The sequence below is a fragment of the Pteronotus mesoamericanus genome, unplaced genomic scaffold (assembly GCF_021234165.1).
Source record: "Pteronotus mesoamericanus isolate MK-2021 breed Mesoamerican mustached bat unplaced genomic scaffold, CSHL_Meso_final contig_82, whole genome shotgun sequence".
Classification (NCBI taxonomy): domain Eukaryota; kingdom Metazoa; phylum Chordata; class Mammalia; order Chiroptera; family Mormoopidae; genus Pteronotus; species Pteronotus mesoamericanus.
In genome coordinates, this window is record NW_026555265.1 from 13,704,151 (window position 1) to 13,725,857 (window position 21,707).

The following is a 21,707-nucleotide window of genomic DNA, read 5'->3' on the forward strand; positions in this document are numbered from 1 at the left end:
TCCTAATTCTGCAGTTGATCAGACCCTGTTTGAAGGTTATGTTAATATCGAGACAGTGTACTTATGGTAGACTTTTCTGGACTGGAACATTTTAAAAGTACAGTCAAGTATAATTTTAGTTGGCCTGGAATTTTTCCACACAGGAAGATCATTGAAAAACACTTAAAGGTGATTAGTATGGGGAGAAAAAATCTAAAAACTATACCAACATAGCAAAAATTCAGAATATCTTATTATTTACTCAGAATGAATAATATGGCCTTAAAATATTAGTCAGATGTGCACGCAATCATTAGCCAAAAGGACTTGGCATTTGGACTTGAATAAAATAGCACTGTTAATTAGATATTAGAACATTATGTTCTAATTATAGCTAACAATAAGTTTGTCAATGATTATAACTTAATTTTATAAACATGCCTCCTTCAAAATAATTTGAGCAATTTTATGATAATTTAAACAAATGAACCAAATGAACAGAAGTGAACAAGTGATTTTTAAAAAAACATGGTTTTGTGAAATTGGTATCACTGTTTTAGCCTGTAAAAATGTGTCAAGAGGTGTCAAATTTTTGTGCTTGTAGACTACTGGAGTATTTAAAGGCTTTCAAGGATAGCTGCAGTTTATCAAGGGATACCTTCAGTCTTTCTAGCACATGCTTCCTGTTGTTATCTTCCTCTTTTACTTCTTTATTATTTTGTTTCTTCATTACCTATTCATGCTAGAACCTTCCAGTGTGTTTGCTTCTATTTTCTCTTGTTTACTTGGTTTTATACTTCTCCAAGTTGCATAGAAGATTTAGGAGATGATCTTATTTCATTTATTACTTCTTTCTAGTGTTGTAAGGATTAATATTTATTTTTCTATTCATTTTTTTAAAAGTTAAAGATGTCCTTGTAAAAAGGCATACCAGAAATCAGGGCTAGTATCTTATATCATCTTTCCTAAAAACTAGTGATAGCTACATTGTCAAGAGATATGGTAAAATACCACAAACTCTGTTAACTAAAAGTTATACAGAGATGTGAGGTAGATGGACTGAGGTCGCTCTATTAAACATGAAATAACCTGTCAAGAGCATAACTGTCAAAAACAGGGATGTGGAAGAAGGCATGGAGCAGAATGCAGAGTTATCACAGCCGGTGGCTAGAGCTTGTGGGGTTCTTTGGCGAGGATGCCTATAAAGACGATGTCATTTTGTCCTTCTGAGAGGCAGTTACAGTTACAGCAGCCTCCTAGAATATGGACTTATCACTAAGGAATCATGAGAGAATTTTTTGTTGCAAATCTCCCTTTATATCTTCACAATCACACTCTTTTATACTATTTTAATAAAACAAGTTTTAAAATCCTGCTTTCTTCACTTTTTTTCTATGTATAACTCTCATTTTCTACTCTGGAGAAGTCATGGTTGTTTTTTTTTTTTAGAGTATAATTCCATTTTATTTTTATTAAGTATACTTTATTGATTATGCTCTTACAGTTGTCCCATTTTTCCCCTTTACCCCCTTCTGCCTGGTACCTCCATTCCCTCCAGCATTCCCCTCACTTAGTTCATGTCCATGGGGTATACATGTAAGTTCTTTGTCTTCTCCATTTCCTATACTATTCTTAACATACCCTTATCTATTTTGCACCTACCAATTACACTTCTTAATCCCTGTATTCCCCCCACTCTGTTCTCCCCTTTCCTCCTCCCTGCTAATAATTGTCCACGTGATCTCCATTTCCTTGATCCTGTTCCTGTTCTAGTTGTTTGCTTAGTTTGTCTTTGTTTTTTAGATTTAGCTGTTAATCGTGAGTTTGTTATAATTTTATGGATCATAGGTTTGATCTTTCTCTTTTTCTTAAATATGTCCTTTAACATTTCATTGATAAGGGCTTGGTAATGATGAACTCCTTTATCTCTACCTTGTCTGGGAAACACTTTATCTGCCTTTCCACTCCAAATGGTACCTTTGCTGGATAGAGTAGAGTAATCTTGGACAGGTCTTTGGTATTCATCACTTTGAATACTTCTTGCCAGTGCCTTTTTGCCTGCAAAGTTTGTATTGAGAAATCAGCTGATAATCTTATGGGAACTTCTTTGTAGGTAACTCTCATCTTTTCTCTGGCTGCTTTTAAGATTTTCTCCTTATCTTTAATCTTTGGAATTTTAATTATGATGTATCTTGGTGTGGTCCTCTTTAGTATTAAATTGTGTGGGATTCTCTGAACTTCCTGGACTTGTATGTCTATTTCCTTTGACAAATTGGAGAAGTTTTCTTTCATTATTTTTTCAAATAAGTTTGCAATTTCGTGCTCTTCCTCTTCTCCTTTTGGCACGCCTATGATTTGAGTGTTGGTACATTTCAAGTTGTTTTGGAGGTTCCTAAGCCTCTCCTTATTTTTTTGAATTCTTGTTTCTTCTTTCTGTTCCAGGTGAATGTTTATTTCTTTCTTTTGTCCCACATGGTTGATTTGAACCCTGGCTTCCTTCCCTTCACTGTTGTTTCCCTGTATATTTTTCTTTTTTCCTTTTGTATAGCCTTCACTTCTTCCTTTACTTTGTGGCTATACTCTATCATTTCTCTGAGCACCCTGATCACCAGTGTTTTGAACTTTGCATCTGATAGGTTGACTGTCTCCATCTTGCTTAGCTCTTTTTCTGGTGTTTTGATTTGTTCTTTCATTGGGGCCATATTTCTTTGTTTCCTCAATTTGGCAGCTTCCTGGTGTTTCTGTGTTTTAGATAAGGCTGCTTTGACTCCATTTTGGCACACATGTTACTTTGTAAAGGATGGAGCTTAGGTATTTGACAGTGTGGAACAACTCACTTTGCCACTTTGTGGTGCTGTATGAGGGCAGGGTGGGGCGGTCCCAGAGGGAACAATGCTGCTCTCTCAGCTCTGCCCTTTTGTGTCTAGTCACTTTTCCCTCTTCCTTCACTGCCCCTACTTCCATTGTCGACGGATGCCCTTCTAACTACTGCCCTGATGCTGATTTCCCAAGCAGGTGGGTTTGTGTATGTTTTAGGACCTGGTGGGCCCTTTAAGTGGACTGTGCTGAGAGGATGGCATTTTCTTCTGCCACCCCAATCTCCTGTTTTTACATCCAGAGGTTATGAAGCTTTATTTTCCTGGTGCTGGAACCCTGGACTGCGTGATCTGGCCTGGGGGTAGGCTCACTCACTCCCCAGTTGTCCCTCCTGATTTTGATCTGCCACACATGAATGTGGGACTGCCCGTTGAGCAGGCCACCACCTTGCCACTGCCACACTGCTGCCACGCCACCTCCTCTGCCCCTGCTCCATGGCCCCACCTCCTTTTACCCATCTGGATGAATGTTTCTTCTTTAAATCCTTGGTTGTTGGACTTCCATACAGTTTGATTTTTCTGGCATTTCTGTTTTTTTTTGTTTGTTTGTTTGTTTTTAGATTGGTTGTTATCCTTCTTGTGGTTTTGTTAGGAATTCCAATGTGTCTAACTATGCCTCCATCATGGCTGGAAGTCCTTATGATTGGTTTTGATGTCTTTCTTGTTGGACAGAGCCTTCATAACTAATGATCTTTACCCCCCAGCACCAGCTACATTGCCTGGGACATAGTAATTATCCAACATGTATTAATTAATTGTTATTAAATATTAGACAACGTAAACATTGAATTAGGTGTTCAGCTGATGCTGCAAGGAATTCAAAGATGTATTTGCTCTTACTTTAAGAAAATTGGTTAAAAATAAGAAGATAAATTATTAGATAAAATTTAGATTTTTCAAAAAATAAGTATAATTGTTTAATGCCTTAAACCACAAACTGGATCAATACTGAAAAATATTAGGAAAGCCCATTATAAGGGTCATGGCTGGGTAGCTCAGTTGGTTAGAGCTTTATCCCAAAACACCAAGACTGCAGATTGAATCCACAGTCAGAACACATACAATAATTAACCAATGAATGCATTAATAGGTGAAAAAACAACTATATGTTCCTCTCTCTCTCTCTCTCAAATCAATCATACAAAAAGAGACCATTATAAGATATAAATAACTAACGTTCAAAAGTAAGGAGTACAATTATAATTGTTATGTAATAATGATTTGAGTGTGTAGGTAATAGCTATTATTAGAAGTATAATAGGGAGACTATAGTTACAGAGAACACTTCAAACAGAATACCTGGGCCTTAAGGGATTGGTAGATACATATGACATTAGAATGCAGAAAGAGAATAATCCTCAAAAGTTCTAAAAATGTACTATCTAACATAAGTTTGAATAATGGGATGTTGCAGAAAAAAAAGGATTCTTCAAAAGTCTGTATCTTAGAAACATCTACTTTTTTAAGTATGGCCAAAATTAATATCTTAAGAATATTTGCATATGAGGAGACTTCTCTGGATTTTCTTTTTGGAAAGTGAGCTGAGGGACCAACAGGACCAGGTAATTTGGATCAATGGGAAAAGGATGAAGATTTGTAGGTCCCTTAATATCTTCTTCATGCAGCAGAAAAAGTTGTTAAAGTGGGTACATGAGGCAAGCAGGGTGGTCTCTTGATTCAAATTCTTCTCCAGATAATTTGGATCAGAGAGATGGGGCTCAGTCCCCACCAAAAAAAGTTCACTCTGCTGATGTCCACTGTTTCGCCAGCATCCAGAAAAATCACCAGGTATTTCATCTCATACCTGAATGCTCCTTGACTGGCTGGGGTGTGGCAAGAAGGAGAAGTGTTCTAAGGAGAGGGTAAAAAATATCTATTCCACCAGACCTACCAGGAAAGCAGCTGTTACTGACTGAATTGTGCCTCTCATCCCCACAAATTTACACATTGAAGTTCTAACCCCCAGTGCTTCAGGGTGCAACTATATTTGGAAGTAGGGTCTTTAAAGATGTAATTTAAAATGACTTTATCAAAGTAGGGTCTAATTCAATGGAAATTGTGTCCTTAGAAGAAGAGGATATTAGGACAAAGACACACAAAGGAAACACCATGTGTAAACAGAAGGAGAAGATGACCATCAACAACCAAAGGAGAGAGGTATCAGGAAAAACCAACCCTGTTGACATCCTGATCTTGAATTTCTAGCCTCTGGAACTTTAGGAAAATAGGTTTCAGTTGTTTAAGCCACCCAGTCTATTGTACTTTGATATTGCAGCCCATGCAAATTAATACAGCAGGATACCCAAGAGTGTCTTAGTATAGAGTTTGATACTCATTAGAATAAAAAGAGATAGGTTTCCAGAAGACTAATAAGGTCAAGTGCCTCCAAAAGTTTTTCATTTTGTATCTGCACATTCATGCAAGGGTTGTGTAGAAGGGTCACACTTTTCTGAGGGCAAAATGAGATAGGACACTATCTTCTAAGGGGATAAATTTTAGTGTTTGCTCATGCTGAGCATAATGGTAAGTAGAGGATATATGCAACTGAAGGTAAAAATTAAAAGAGAACTAAACTGCTCTGTATAAGAAAGAAATGAACTATGAGAGGCCAGAAGACAATTTTTTTTTAATGTAAAGAGTCAGAAGTTGGGGAAGTCTAGGCCAATGGGAGGAGGGTGAGAAAGAAGAGATCAAGTGTTGAGAGCAGAGGGGAAAAGTGAGGAGGCAATTTACTGTGGCTCTGCAGCTCACCCTGCCAACACCATCTAAAATTCCCTAAGAGATTTCTCTACAGGCTTTGATGTGAATGGATTTATTTTTGAGACTATGGAAAAATATCATACCAGATGACAACTTTGATGCAGGCAAAAACCAGAGACTGCTCTGGAGGATGACTCACCATTGACCTCCACAGTTAGAAGGATCTGGGAAGCAAAAAGGTATTATACTAAAATTTAGTGAGATGTTGGTTGGAACAGAAGGATTTGAGAAAAATTGTGGATTCCACAAAAGTAAATGGACTTCGTACTGAAGAGCTAGGTGGGCATTAGGGGTTGGAATAGAAACCTAAGAACTTCTCTAGGAACTCAACTTGCTGTGTGAGCTGACCAGAGGAGAGAGAGCCTTCGTGGTCACAGGCAGCACGGCCACTCCCCGTGGGGTATCACTCTTGGAGTGTATTGCATCAAACACGTCTGAAATCATGGGAACCTGCAGTTTCACTGATGCAAATAAATTTTTTCTCTCCTACCATCATGGCTTATGTGAAAAAATAAAAATAAACTACAAAAAGATAGGAAACCCTATATAACATTAGGAATTAAACCATATATTAATAGACCATATGGAGCTGTAACATGTGCCACTCTTTTTTGCAGACCAGTACACAGCCTTGAGCTGCTGGCAGCTATGGGACATTGGTGGTGGTACTCAGAAAAGGCCATGTCCTACAGAATAAGTGTTGCACCTGAGCATCTGCAATACCTACCTGCACTGCAAGAACCTACGTGTACTTTGCAGTAGCAGGGACCCCCAGCAAAGAACAAGGTGACATGGCAGAGATGATGGAGCAGGGTAATTTGATAATGGTAGTATGGTTTATAGTCATAGTGTATGGCTTCATGCGGTGCCCAAAGTAACTATGAGCTTGCCCTGCTTGCAGGACTGGGGAAAAAGAGAAGTCCAATGGGAGAACTGTAAGTTGGAACAGTCTAGCAACCAATAGTTCTCCCTATAGTTCTCCCTATCATAGGCAACAAATGTCCAGTAAGAGTGAGCTTGTTTTGAGAAAGAATGAAATACCTTCCAGAGATTCCTGGAAGTCCTTGGGTGCGGTGTGTGTTTTGCAAAGGACTAGGGGTCCTGTGCCATGCATGTGAAGGCAGGAGTCAGTGGGACTCCAGTTATGAATGTTAATGAGATTTCACTGCTAGACTGGTGTGACCTGGGGAAATTTTGGTTCCATCATGTGTAATGGGAGCCTCTGACTTTTAAAAGAAAAGAAGTGACGTGATGAAAATAGTGTTTTAGAAAGATTAAATTCCAATTTATGAGGAAAGAGAAATGACTTTAGTGGTAGCAAAACATCAATTACATTGTTTTAGAAATTGAGAAAAAATTCATTTGTAGGTTTTAAACAAAGTTATCCTATTTAACATGCTACTTTACATACATACCTCCAAGAAAAAGAAAAGTACCAAAAACTTTGAAGTAACTCACAGAGTTTTACAAACTACTGATAATTAAGGTCCTCAGAAGTTCCTTAGCTTGAAACAAAGCTAACATAACTTCTAGCCTGTGTTATCATATCTGAATAACTGTTGAGTGTCTTGTTTTCATGTATGTTGCCCATTTCATGTTTCCTGAGCTGGCTTCTGATCCTGCAGTTTATACGCAAATAAAAAGCTTTTTTGTCCCAGTGAATAAGGAGGGGGATGACACTGGGCCTGCCTCCTCTGTTTGGACAGTGCTAGACTAATAAAACAATTGGCGACCAAGTCATTTATCAAGTCTTAACTATCTTAGACAAGTTACTTCTGCTCTCTTTGTCTCGTGTTCATCATGTGTAAAATAAAAAGGTCTAAATAATTATCAAGTCCCTTTCCACCTTAAATTGTATGATTCTAGAAAAATAATTACCTAATTACTCAAGAATCACTTTATTTTCCTGTATTGACAAAATCCTCATGTACTTTTCTCTCAGTCCACATTGAAGATTCAAAATTTTCTTTTAATCTAAGCAAAATTTATCTTTTAAAATAAGAAGACAGCAGCTTTCCTCTTAGTAAAGGGAGCAGGAAGGAAGTGAAGAGTAACTTTGCCTAATGAAAGCTTCATTAGGGAAAATGAATGAACACCATCCTTTCAGGAAAATTTATCTATTCAGAAGGGTATAGTCTCTGCCTCTGTGCATTCTTAACAAAGTTTATATTATTAAAATTGCTATATAAATATAGAAATATATATTTATATAGTTGGAACACAGCTAATGAACCATATTTTACTACTTAGTATTATTTCTATCAGGAATTACTAGCTATTGTAATATTATATTTGAATATTGATGAGATAACATATTCAAGCAAATATTATGTGCACTGTGGAGACAGGAATATGAAATAAACTTGTTAAACAGAACTTGTACAAAGTTCCACATTCTGAAGTGAGTCAGTCAGTATATAACAGCAGGGTTGAAATATCTCTCCAAGTCTCATCCAATAGCAATTTTTTAAATATATGAAAGATTTCCATTTATCTAAGTTCAGACATACGTGAAAAAAATATAGTACACAACATAAGAATTCAAAATATTTATGAATTAATTTGGTTTGTTAAATAACCAAAATAAAACCTTAAAGATTTCAGGATTTCACAGAATCTGAGAATATACTTTAAAAAAATGAAGAAGGAAAAAAGAAGAGGAAGGAAAAAGGCAGGAGGAATTGTGAATAACTGTAAAGAAACATCACAGAGTGGTGGCATAAAAGAAATAACATAATCATGGCTGAAATAGATAATAAACTTCATTTCATGAAGAAAATTTTTCTAAGCAATTTTCTATAATTTTACAGTGGAAGTGGAAACAAAAGACAACTAACATTTATTGAAGTCCACTATAAACTAGGTTTTGTTTACTTAATCCTCACAACCAGCCAATGAAATCAGTATTATAATTATTTTTAAATGAAATATAGCAGAAATGACATGTGATAAAAATTATAGGAAACCTTGCATTAGGATCAGATGGTGACATAAATACATTCAGACATAAATGGAGGAAAAGAGTCAAAATATTAAGTGTTCTTCCTTCTAAAATTAAGAAATATAGCAAGCAGAAGAGCTTAATGTTTTAAAATACTTTTAGAACAACATTAAGTTGCTACTAAAGAGAAAAAAGAATAAAGTACCTGGAAAAGATCAGGCAAATATCGTTCAGTGAGAAAAGGGAGGATTAACTTTTCCCCCCTTATTATTTTCTCTTTCTTTATAGAAGATGATCTTTTGTGCTGGGGAAAATTAAAAAAATAATCAATGGCAACGTGGAAGCAAAGAGATCAGAAGCATAGGGTGTAATCAAATTTAAAAAGAAAACAAATAAAATCATTTTCAAAAGTCTTTACAAATTATTAATAAAACAAAGTTTAGAGTCAATTATATAAGTAACAATAGAATCAGAAACATGTAGTCACAGCAAAAATGTATATGAAAAACAGAACTTATGATACACACATACACACAGGAGAGAAGTAAGTGCTATTGAGGAAAAAAGTAAGAGATAGTTTAATTTAACTAAGGAGTTTACTGCTAATTAAGCCATTTATTTTTAGAGTAACAACTTAGCTTATTTCTAACAACTTTTTAATGATAATAAAGTTGTTGTTTCTTTTTTATATTATGAAATATATTTTACTTATTGCACAGCCAATATTCTGTAAAACATATAATCAAATACAGTTAAGCAAAAGTATCTATATATTAATCAGGCTAGGCTAGGTTTTGCCAACCATAACAAAAAGATTCCCCAATATTAGGGGTTTCAAACAAATAAACAAACACAATATTTATTTTCTCACCCATGTAATATTTCCTACTGTGAATTGCTATGATAAGCTTTTTGGGCTGTCATAACAAAATACCACATCTGGGTGTCTTAAACAATAGAGATTTACTTTCTCATAAATTGGAGGTTAAAAGTTTGAGATCAAGGTTCTGGTAAAATTTATTTCTTTGAGGCCTCTCCTCCTGACTTGTAGATGGTCACCCTCTCACTATGTCCTCAGATGTGTGGCCTGTTCTCTGCCTGAGCACAAAAGAAGGTGGGGATCTGATTCTCTTCCTCTTTTTATAAGTACATCAATTATCATATTAACGTTGTACCCTTATGACCTAAGTCACTTTACCCCCTAAAGGCACTGTATCCAATAAAGTCACATCAGGAGTTAGGGCTTCAATATATGAATTCTGGGGAGACACAATTCAGTCCATACAGTTGTTTTGGAAGTCACATGAACATCCCAAATATCTATGAGGAGAGAGAGTGGTACAGTCTTATCATGTTCTGAAGAGAGGAAAACTAGAATACTAAAAAATACTTAAAAGGACTATCACCATATTTATAATTGTTCATTGCATGTTTGTTTTATAACTAATTTAATTAATAATGCTAGGATAAAATTCATTATATAAAATTTTCCAAAACATAATCCTTCAGTGTGAATTTCACAAGAAAAATTCTTACAAATGGAATAGAGGTATTAAAGAGTTTGGGACATTCCAGGCATTTTATTGTGTCCTTCCAAATTTTCCTCCTAAAAAATAATAGAATCATATCAATTCCTTAAATTTTTACAAACATTAGGTATTATTATTTAAGAAGAAAAGGAAAAAGGTAGGAAAAAATGTTGAAGAAGAAAACTTTTGCCAAGCACTCTGTCAAGACACAGCATTTCATTACTTTAATATGTTTTCTCTCTTTTAAAAACAAGGGTTATTATCTTTTTGCTTGTATACATTTTTGACAATATGAAAAATGAAGTTAGCATTTTGGTTAATTTTTTCTCAGCAAAGCATTTACCATTCAATTATAAACATTTTACCCATTCTAAATTATTCATTATTTTAAGGAAGAATTCTAAATTCTACTATACATAAAAGTTTATACACAAGTATTGGTCAAAGATCCCACATAAGGAATTCATGTCTAGCAACACCTTATCCTAAATCCCAAAGAGCAAGGCTAAAACGTAGATGCAGTGTCTTCCTCTTCAGCTGTTTTTATCATGAAGTCCTAAACTCACATGCCACCATCTGAAACATATCTATAATATCAAAAAGAACACAACCTTTTTTTAAGAATAACATTAGAATTTGAAGGATAATAAACATCTCTGATCTTCACCATTGTTTCTTTATTTCACCAGAGATTCAAGTGTGGATAGCCTCTAAAGAAGGTACAAGTCCATTAATCTACCAAGTGCTGAACTTCCTCCCGGCCCTCCTATGCCCTCTAGTCTTCAGCTGGATGTGAGCTCTTGCCTCAAGCTATTTACACCATGATCAGGCTAGTAATTAGCAAAATGTTTAATATAATATAGAAGCAATTAGGAGGTGATAACATGCAATTAAGATGTTTTCAGATTAAAGATTTTATAGTGCTCTTTTTCTTGAAAAGATAAAGTGCCTATCTCAAAATGTCAAACTGCAGTGATTTAATCTGAATTATTTTCAATTAATATGCATGTATTCTTGCGATGTGTTAACCGTTGTTATTGACATTGATAAATTAAGCTCATCCCAGCTGAATTTATCCTTGAGTTGCTCTATATTTCCTGAATGTCAGCTCTTTATTCGTATTTTTTTTTCCTTTGCCTACAAGCTGTGCGTGATCTAACTATAAGTCCCTTGATTCATCTCTGGGATTATAGTGATGTGTCAGTCTGGAGGAACAATAATCTGAAAGGGCATTGTTATAAATAGAGTGTTAGAATATAATTGTTTGTCATGTCATTTCTCCTTTTTAAATTCCCTTGAGTCCTGTTGAAGTAATTTAGACAGCTAAGATGACAAGAGTCTTGAGACTGTGCTTATAGAGTTGTCCAATATATCTTTTGCCTATTCTGCCTTTTGAGACCATCTCATCTGCAAAGTAGGAAATGCAAACATCAAATGAGTTTTGACTACAGTGTGGATTTAATTTGAGAGTTTACAGAGGCCACTCTTCATATAATACAAGCATTATGTCTCCTAATTCATTTTGTACTTGTTGGGACAATAGCTATTAAGTGCCATTTAAAATTAATTAGATATTGTCATGAGTGAGTACAGTAGTTATTGAAAATAACTGAAAGGAATTAAATATTTAATCTATAGAAGTTTTTTAAAATAAAGAATATACAGATAAATAGGCTGGGAGTAAAATATTTGATTTTTAGTTAAAAGATCTCGGGAAAGTTATAATTTTATATCAATATTATTTGTAAATTAAGAACAATTATTCATGATTACAATGGTAATATATATGCCAGATAATACGGTGATAAAATCAGAAACAAACTTAATATTTCTTTCTAAACAAGATGTACTAAAATGCCTCAAATTTAAGAATTATCAATTTATTAAGAAACACTTCCATTTACCCTTGGTTTAACAATTAAAATTGCATTTTTTATGAATTATGAACAAGTATAATTTAAGAAGTAATAGTTCATAGGCTAATGAAAATCCCTTATGCCAAGATAGATTTATCTAGTAAATAAACACACTTTGGATTGACTGATTTTTTTTTTAACTTATAAAAGCTCACTAAAATGAAAAAAATTAGTGCTTTAACAAAAACTGTTATGTATATAAAGAAAAAATTTAACATTTATTTACTTGGTAGTTTTTGTGAATTTGACCACAGCCTTTGAAGTGGGGTACATCCATCTAGGAAAGCTATAAGATCCTTTTAGTTATATAAACAAAATATTAACTTTAAATTATATTTACATGTCATCTAAAAAGAAGAAATACATTAAACTTTACTAATATTTAATATGTAATTGACATCCCTGTCCTCAGGCTGTCCTGTGTCAAGAGCCCACACGGAGGCCAAGTGTTATGTGCAATGTGTCCCAGGGCAAGAGAGGAGTTCACAGCATGAAAGTACCAGTGGGGGAATCATCAAGGCATTTGTTTGCTTTTGTTATATCTCCATATAGTGCATGGTTAAGTGAATTTGTGAACAATGTTATTTAGTTTTAATTAAGCTAATATTTCTGCAAAGTGATTTTATAATATTTCTACAAACACAGCTGAACATACTCATCATGCAAGTACAAGTATATTTCAATAAAAATCTTTGCATAATTGGAGATGGGATTGAAAAATTAACATCCTGATTTAATAAGAAGGGCCAATAATGCGCTTCTTCCATTCAGGACACTTGTCTTTGATAACTATCCTATTCACTGGTAACAATCATTAACCAGATACTAAAATAAATTAAACTTAAATCTAGAGCTTTAAATACATAGCTGTGTTTCAAATTTTTAAACTAAAACAATTTAAATTATAAATAATAACAATGCATTGCTTCCTTCAAGTGTTTGAGTGACATAGGTAAAAAAAGAACACTAATAAAATAGAGTACTTTATAATTTTATATATTTTACACAAATTTGATTCTAACTTTGAATATACTATGCATTCACAGAATGAATATACATACACAATGATAAAATATATTAGTTCAAACTAAACTTCACAGAACAAAATTTCTCTTGATACTATACAGCCCCCATTTCTTTATAAAACAATAAAAGCCTAGAACAATGCCTTACCCCTGGTAAATGCACAATAAATATTTGTTAAATAACACTATTATTAGCCCAAAATTTTCCACATATTATAACCCAGTCCTGTCAATAACCTTCTCCTCACTCTCAATTTCTGTCTTAGAGAACTTCTTACATGCTGGCCATAGTTGATGGACAGATGACAAGCTGCCCAGTTTAATTCTATCTCTCCCCAAAATGAGACACTGGAAGTTCAGAGTAGGGAGGGTCAAAACATCTAATTAAGCTTGGTGAGATCGCTCCAGACCCAGATCAGGCTATGCTGTGAGCACTTGGTATATTCAGAGCATTAGGTTGACTAAACAATCTTTTGTACATGTTGCTTTAAGAATTCTGATGAATAGTGTCCAATTCACGTAGACATTAGAGCAGTGCTTTGCACCAGCCTAAGTGCAACTGGAAGTCCAGAGACAGAGAATAAGCATTAAGAGTCTGGCTATCTGATTTTTTAAAGTTTATTTTAAACAATCAAAGCATATGATATTATAAGAAAAATCAATATTACCTTTATCAGAGTAATAGCACTCATCAAACACTAAAACTACAGCTTCTAGTATTTGTATAATTTGAAGATAATTCTCAGCCACTTGTCTATATGGATCATGCAAAGAACACTCATCCCTTAATTAGTATTCTGAATATTATCAAAATTATAAATGATCTACTAGTATTCAGGATACACTGATTTTATTATTATGTTTCTTTGTCAATAAAAAATTAAGCTGCTTTGTACACTAGTCAGTGTTTGTAGCTCATTATGGTTAAATAAAACAATGAGAAAAATACTCCTCTTCCCCAAATAAATGTATTCATATATGTTATATATATTCATAAACACTTGAGAACATGCAGTATTTTTTAACCCATGAAATGTTTTACTCTTCAGTAACTAAGCTAATATACAAAATGATTTTTAAAAATCTTCCTGATCAAATTTAGTTCTACTGGGTGATATACATTTACATTTCCAACCCTTTAGGGAAAATTGAAAGAATTTTAACAACTGTGCAGTTTAGTTACAACTGTTTGCTAATAAAAGACTGATTTTATTTCACAGCAAGTAAAAATTACAGATAGCACAATGCTCCAACTAACACACAGACTTCATTATGTTCCACCTAGACGTATGCATGTGTTTATAAAATGTGGGCTCTCTGCTTTACAATACATAGAATAACTAACTAATTTTGAAAATCCGATCTTAAAACCTAATTCAAGGGAAAACCTCTCAACCTGACAAAAGGAATTATTACCGGAGATTAAACTGCTTGATGTTCTCCATTGTTCTAGCTGAGTCAGGAGGGAATATTAATTGAGATGTGCCATGGATTCCGGTGTGTGTTCCATAGTTGTTCACAGGTTTCCTGGTGGTCCTTCCAACAGGAATAGCATAAATGAGTGGAATAAGAAGGATCATTCTGAACCACAGTCATTAAGCCATTGTTCTGTTTGGCACAAAAGGTAATGGTTGGTTGATTTGCTTTCTTTCTGTGCAGTTCTGATTTTCCCCCATACACCCTAATCTCAACCACTTCCTCTGTGAGTCATCAGCAGCTGGACCCAGTGAGACCACAGGAACAGGCTCCTGGAAAGGAGCTCTAATGGAGCCTATTACTCAAGTTCAATTCTCTTTAAGTGTGGTAAGAACAGCAAGTTACAAGGAGATAGGAAAAAAAAAGAATTATTTTGCATTTTCTACTTTGAAGAGCCTCCAAATCATTCTGACCTCTTTATATTTCTGTGCAGACACAGGATAGATGTATTTATCTCAATAGTTCTTACGAAGAAATGCAATTAGATGAAAAAAAATTTAATGTTATTACCCACAGTAATTTAATTATATTTGAAGTAGTTTTTGGTTTATTTGCTTTGTTTTGCAGTAGTTTATGTTCTTTTGCAAATTTTAAAAGCAATATTTTAGCATTTTTTATTTTGTCATATAGAACTCATGAAACAGTTTATACTAGTTCTCCATTTGATACAGTTACTATTATAACCTCCATTAGACATAAACACTTGTATTTTCTCATCACATAAGGGAATCTTGAATGAGATGTACAAAGAACATCTAGATTTATAGTTGTTTTCTCTCCATCTTATTTGGAAATAAAAAAGAAAAAGGAAATAACAGCATCATGTTTTGGTATGAGGGAGTTCCCACAGTGTGCTGGCAAAATCTCCCTGGTTGTATATCTAAACCAGAGATTAGGTTAGAGATTTTACTAAAGAAGAAGATGTTGGGTACACCTGAAACTCTTCGGGATGGTGGGCTACTTAACAAGACTCTGAAATAAGAGAGCCCAGATCTCAGACTTCTATTACTGTTTAACTCCTCACGCGGAATCTAAGATTCCATCAAGTAAAATAAAATATTTAAAACTGCTAAGAATTATTTTTAAAAACTTATTGGTTAATATATTTCTCCTACAGGTGGTATAAAGGAAATTAGCAACAACTACAGTCAAGAGACAATGAGAGTGTCTCTTTGTTGACTAGAAGTATAAGAAAATTAGATGAAGTCTCTAAGGGCAATTATGCAAGCAGAGAGTATGCAGTACTCAAGTGTTTGAGGTCCGTCTAACCCACTGTGTCCTCTCTACCCATTAAGACTTACTTTTTTCCTTTCACTCTCACCTTAAGGTACCCAGAATCTACTGGCTACCAGTCTCCCTGTCTTCCCATCAGGCCATTTGTTGACTAGGAGGCTCCATCTACTGAACTCAACCCACCATTCACCCTTCATAGGTCATGTTTCCTGAAATTCTTTGGGCACTCTTCTTTTTCATTACATATTTTAGTGGTAAAATTTTTTTAAAGATTTTATTTATTTATTTTTAGAGAGGGGAAGAGAGGGAGAAAAACATCAGTGAATAATTGCATTTCGTGAGCCCCCTACTGGAGACCTGGCCTGCAACCCAAGCATGTGCCCTCTACTGGAAATTAAACCAGCAACACTTTGGTTCACAGGCCACTGCTCAATCCACTGAGCGACACCAGCTAGGGCTAGTGGTGAAATTTTTGGAAAAGGTATTTTGATTTACCCTACTTAGAAATATTTTTTCTTAGAAACCAACAATAGATTCCAGAAGTTTATAAAAGGGCAGTATAATTCTCTCATACATCAACACTTAAAACCTATTTCCCCTAAACCTGATTAATTCCAAATCATTTTGTTGGTAAGAAAAATTTTTTTGCCTTAGTTATATTAGGAATTAGGAAATTTTAAGTATCATACATGTTACTATTCTAAAAGGGTACTTTAGTAACAAAAGAATGTCTGCCAAAAATGTAATGTTAATTTTCTGGAGAATTTTAATTATCTCTCTGTGAACTTAAAAAACATCTTTTGGGAGTTGAGAAATAATAGGGGATTTAAGATTCAATGTTTATAAATCCCACATCAATTTTTAGCAATAGGTGGTTTTAAAAGTAATCAACCCAAGTCCTGAAAATAAAAACAAATAACTTTCTTTTTATATGTGTGTTTTACACTGCATGGCATTGCCAGATATTCTAAGAGTCATGATTACACACTGGGTAATATCACTATACCTATTCAACTAGTTACCCTTTCTCAAAATGAATGACATGGTAGACAAGCAAAGTTTCACCAGTTCAAATGTAAATTAATTTTTAGTTAGGAAAAGGGTAATTAAAATTTACTCATGTGTTTTGGAGAAATTTACTAAGTTGTATAGCATTCTACTTCAAATTAATCCTTGATTTATGCTCATTTGCTTTCATTTATTATCTTTGGTACTAGGACCACAATACTTCCTCCCCATATGTTTTAACTTTCATGTATACAGGATGTATTAGTTTTGCATAAGAAAACATCTGACAGTTTTCCAATCTTTAGATATATAAGAGGTTGGTATAAGCCTGAAAACCTTCCAGTTACACCCACTTTTAACAGATCTGTTTTACAGTGGAAATGGATTTCTTCTTTAAAATTTTGAACTACTTAAAATTGCTTGTTTTTTATAGTATCAATTATATTTATGGTAACATTTGAAAAACTACAAATATTAAGTGGCCTCAATGACCTTTATTGTTCATGAAACATAAAACAGATATCAATAAATGCTGAAGTCATTTTCTAAAACGAGGGGAACAGAGGACTCTTCTTATTAAAAAGAGCAATAAAGGTGTTATTCAAAGCAGACATTCTATAGTCAGGAAGTTCTTGGTTTAAATCCCAGCTCTTCCATTATTAGAAATGTTACCATAGACAAACTACCTCACTTCTCTAAGCTTCAGTTACTTCCTCTATGCAATGGAAACAATATTAGTTCCTGTCATATAAGCTGGTTGTGACTATGCAATGATTAGCTCAATGTTTTGAATAAAGTAAGTTGTCAGACAGAAAATTATTATTACTTATCAGAATTCCTACATCAATTTACCAGTACCATTGTAATGTCTACATTACATTATAGTTATCTGTATATTTAGATCACAGTTTCTACAAAATTTGTATTGTAATTGGATGTACATCTGCTTCAGCTCTGGTCCACCACAATATCTTGAAACTCTCTTTCAAATGAAGATCTACTTGAAGTCATCAGAGTGATAACTTTACCAAAATGGCAACATAGGAAACCACAGCCTCTGTTCTCCCACAGAGATCAATAAGACAGCACTTCACACACACACAACCAGCTCTTGGACTGCTCTGGAGTTCACTTAAGAAATATCAGCTACACAGTGGAACAGAACCCTGAGAATAATGGCATGAAAAAAAATGGAGGATGCTGGCTTCATTCTGCTTGCATCGTCGCAACTACCAAGCAGCATTGTTCAGCACCAGGCAGGGGCTCCCCATTATAGAGTCTCCTCACTGCTCAAAGGAAGAGCAGGGTGAGTCGCCGACTTCCCCAGCCTGTCAAGGGCACTGCACAAAGGTCACACTTCAGTTTTACTCCACACAGACTGGCACAACTGGGTCTAGACAGCCAGGAAAAAGGAGGAAAAGCAGGAGCAACCATGCAGCACTAGTACTTATGGTTAACCAGTGAATTGCTCTGCAGTTATACCCAGAAACCTTTGTTACTAAAAGAACGAAAAACAAAAAAAAGCAACAACAACAACAAAAATCAATGGATAGCACAGTCACTGTGGACACCCTGGAGGTTTTTCACCCCAGATTCCAGGATCCACACTGGCAACCAATCCAGACCTCAGTGGCTGTGTAAGTGAAAGATGCTAGCCTAGACCCCACGTCTGACCCCTGCAGCAGTGCACCTGCACATCACCAACTTGATGCCTATCAGGAGCCTCTATCACCACCTACCTAGCAGGAAAACCATACAACATGGAGTAGCACAGCAAGCCAAGGAACCCACAATTGTTCTTTGGTCAGGATCAGACCCTCTCTTCTGTTACTGGCCTGCACCATGCACTCACCTGCGGCTAGCCCCTCCCGCTATGTACTTACACAATCCTGACCCAAATCCCATCACTTGCCTCTACTGCCCTGCAACCATGATGAAATCCAGCAGCCACAGGTGCGCACTGACAGCCAGACCCCCGCAAGTTCCAGTGCACTCACAGTTATCACTGACCCCTGCTGCCTGCCAGGCTCTACCACTGCAAGTGTTTCTGCACAAGTGTCTCTGACACTGCACAAGCATCTGTAGCTGGTTCCCACAGCTGAGTGCGTACACAATACCAGCTCTCGCCACCACAGGCCTGCATGTGTTCCAGACTGTTTGGACCTGGAGGCATGAATGAGGATCCCAACAACATTTGCAGCCACCGTGAGTCCTCTTCAGCACTTGTCATAGACCACATAGTTGTCAATGTTGTGAACCCCACAAAAGAAAGAAACTGCCAACCAAGACAACTTCACCCAGCAAACGTGTCCTTCAGGAATGAAGGTAAGAAAAAGACTTCCTAACAAATTCTGAGTTCATAACCACTAGATCTACCCTACAATAAATGCTGAAAGAAGTTCTTGAAAGTTAAACGAATGGTAATTAGTAACATGAAAACATGAAAATATGCAACACACTGGTAAAGGTAAGGATATAGTCAGATTTGGAATATTCTAATACTGTAATATGGTTATATGTTAACGACTTTAGTATAAAGGTCAATGGACAAAAGTATTAGAAGAGTTGTAGTTATAATAATTTGTAAATGGCTATATAATATAAACACATATAAACTGTGACAGTAAAAACATATCAGGGGGAACAAGAGGGTAGAATTTTGTATAGAATAAAAGTTAAGTTTTTATACTTATAAGATGTATTATTTAGAGAAAACGGACGATTCTGGTCCTCAGAAATAGTGGATCCCTAGCTGAAGGGGTCACAGAACTTCCCAGAGACTCTGGAGGAGAAACTGGAGACAGGATTAACTCAGAGAGTCCCGGAGCTGACTACTTCCCATTTCCCTAGTCTCTATTTTGTGCGGGCAGGCCACGCCCCCAAGAGCCAAAAGCAGGAGAAAGCACACAATAGAAGACCCTAAACTGACCAGTTCCAGGGCATGCGCCAGAGTCGGGGAAGGGGCGGGGGGGGGGCGGGGGAGTGAGGTAGATGGGGGAATGGGCGGGGGGGGGGGGGTGAGCGGCAGGCGAGTGTGCCAGGTAGGGGGAATAAGCCTCCTGGGCTGGGGCAAGCACACAGGCCCAGGCTGGGCCATGGATGCACCCAGGCGGGTGGGGGATCCGGCTGGAGTCAGAGAGCATGCTCAAGGAGCCAGCGTGAAAGTGCAGAGCAATCCACAGAAATAGTGGATCCTGGCTGAAGGGGTCACAGTGTTGCCCAAAGAGGGGTCAGACACAGACAATAGATTCCTGGAAGGCTCAAACAAATGATCCAAGGTCAGATAGGGTCAAGAACTGATGTCATCAGGGGCAGGCCCAGAAAGAAAACTAAAGAAAAAATAAATAAATAAATAAATAAATAAATAAATAAATAACCTGCCTAATACCATAGAAGCTTAATCCAAAAAGTCAGGAAGTCAAGATGGATCAATTGAAGGGGAGGCAAAAATAAATAAATAAATAAATTACTTAACAGGTTCTCACAAAAACGGGAAGAAAAAGAAGTTCCCCCCAAAATGAGTGGAAAAGGGGAATCCCCACAGAGAGAGCTGAATGAAATAGAGGCAAGGGAACTATGAGATATTGAATTCAAAACAATGACTTTAAGGAAGCTCAGTGAGCTCAGCCACCTCAAAGATAACTATGAGAAACTGCAGAGAAACTATCAGGATCTTACAGCAAACTATTTCAACCTGGAAAAGGACATAGAAACTATCAAGAAGACACAAGAGGATATGAAGAATAACATTTCTGAATTAAGGAACACAGTAGAAGGAATAAAAAACAGCCTAGATGAACCTGAAGATTGAATCAGTGAGATGGAGGATAAGGTAGAAAAAAGCGCCTGGAAAGAACAAGAAATGGAAAAAAGACTCCAAAAGAATGAAGAGGCATTTAGAGAAATGCAGGAAAACCTGAAACACAATAATATCCATATATTTGGGATACCAGAAGGAGATGAAGAGGAGCAAGGGCTAGAGAATCTCCTCGAAAAAGTAAGGATGGAAAATTTCCCCAATTTGAGGAGAGAAAGGGTCTCATGGATCCAGGAGGCACAGAGGGCCTCACTCAAGAGGGACCCAAGGAGGCCCACTCCAAGACACATCATCATTAAAATGGCAACTATCAAAGACAAAGAGAGAGTCCTCAAGGCAGCAAGGGAGAAGGAGAAAGTAACATACAAGGGGGCCCTGATACCGCTAGGAGCTGACTTCTGAACAGAAACACTACAGGCCAGAAGGGAATGGCAACAAATATTCCAAGTCATGAAAAGCAAGGGCCTACAGCCAAGGCTGCTCTACCCAGCAAGGCTCTCCATTAAAATAGAAGGGGAAATACGGAGTTTCCCAGACAAAAGAAGGCTAAAAGAATACATCTCTACCAAACCAGCACTCCAAGATATGCTAAAGGGACTGGTTTAAGAAGATGAAGGAAAAGAGTGAGAAAGAGAAAAACACAGGTACAAACAGAAAAAATGAATAGGTTTCTATCAGTAAGAACTTTCAACGTAAATGGACCAAATGTCCCAATGAAAAGACACAGGATAGCTGAATGGATAAGAAAACATGACCCACACATATGCTGCCTACAAGAGACCCACTTCAGAGCCAAAGACCTACACAGATTGAAAGTAAACGGATGGAAAACAATATTCCAAGCAAATGGGCAAGAGAAAAAGGCTGGGGTTGCCATACTTGTATCAGATAAAGTAGATTTCAAAACAAAGGCCATAAAAAGAGACCCAGAGGTGCACTTTAAAATACTTAAAGGAAAAATATATCGAGAAGACATACACAATGTAAATTTATATGCTCCCAATGAAGGAGCCCCCAAGTATATTAGGAAATTGTTGGACGACTTCAAAAAAGATATAAATAGCAACACACTGATAGCAGGGGATTTCAACAACCCACTGTCAAAAACTGACAGATCTTCCAAAAGAAACATCAATAAACATATTGT